Source organism: Perkinsus marinus, assembly GCF_000006405.1.
Source record: "Perkinsus marinus ATCC 50983 genomic scaffold scf_1104296976222, whole genome shotgun sequence".
Classification (NCBI taxonomy): Eukaryota; Perkinsozoa; order Perkinsida; family Perkinsidae; genus Perkinsus; species Perkinsus marinus.
The window spans coordinates 1-910 of record NW_003200457.1 but is presented as its reverse complement, the minus strand read 5'-3'; the positions used below and the strand labels follow the sequence as shown (position 1 = coordinate 910).

The 910-nt window shown below is 44.9% G+C and overlaps 4 non-coding genes across 4 annotated transcripts; all 4 read left to right on the top strand.

Moving 5' to 3' along the window:
• Positions 1-143: 143 nt before the first annotated feature.
• Positions 144-216, top strand: Pmar_PMAR014559. The gene has a single exon. It is a non-coding gene; the product is annotated as a tRNA-Thr (tRNA).
• Positions 217-362: 146 nt separating this feature from the next.
• Pmar_PMAR014558 lies at positions 363-435 on the top strand. The gene has a single exon. It is a non-coding gene; the product is annotated as a tRNA-Thr (tRNA).
• Positions 436-581: 146 nt separating this feature from the next.
• On the top strand, positions 582-654 carry Pmar_PMAR014557. Its single transcript has one exon. It is a non-coding gene; the product is annotated as a tRNA-Thr (tRNA).
• Positions 655-800: 146 nt separating this feature from the next.
• On the top strand, positions 801-873 carry Pmar_PMAR014556. The gene has a single exon. It is a non-coding gene; the product is annotated as a tRNA-Thr (tRNA).
• The last annotated feature ends 37 nt before the right edge of the window (positions 874-910 follow it).

The window sequence follows — 910 nt, the reverse complement described above, 5'->3', positions numbered from 1 at the left end:
TCTGAGTCCGTTTGTCGAAAACCGACTGAATTTCGTAATTTTTCACTGAAATTTAGTACCAAATTGTTGCACCACTTGAATTGTGGTATGCGTTTCATTGTGGAATTCTATGGCATGGTTAGACTCCACACTTGCGAGACCGTGCCTTCTTAGCTTAGTTGGTAGAGCACCCGCTTAGTAAGCGGGAGGTCGTCGGTTCAACTCCGGCAGAAGGCTAGCTCTGAGTCCGTTTGTCGAAAACCGACTGAATTTCGTAATTTTTCACTGAAATTTAGTACCAAATTATTGCACCACTTGAATTGTGGTATGCGTTTCATTGTGGAATTCTATGGCATGGTTAGACTCCACACTTGCGAGACCGTGCTTTCTTAGCTTAGTTGGTAGAGCACCCGCTTAGTAAGCGGGAGGTCGTCGGTTCAACTCCGGCAGAAGGCTTGCTCTGAGTTCGTTTGTCGGAAACCGACTGCATTTCGTAATTTTTCACTGAAATTTAGTACCAAATTGTTGCACCACTTGAATTGTGGTATGCGTTTCATTGAGAAATTTCACGACATGGTTAGACTTTAGACTTGTAAGAACGTGCCTTCTTAGCTTAGTTGGTAGAGCACCCGCTTAGTAAGCGGGAGGTCGTCGGTTCAACTCCGGCAGAAGGCTAGCTCTGAGTTCGTTTGTCGGAAACCGACTGCATTTCGTAATTTTTCACTGAGATTTAGTATCAAATTGTTGCCCCACTTGAATTGTGGTATGCGTTTCATTGTGAAATTTCAAGACATGGTTAGACTTTAAACTTCCGAGATCGTGCCTTCTTAGCTTAGTTGGAAGAGCACCCGCTTAGTAAGCGGGAGGTCGTCGGTTCAACTCCGGCAGAAGGCTTGCTTCGAGTTCGTTTGTCGGAAACCGACTGCATTTC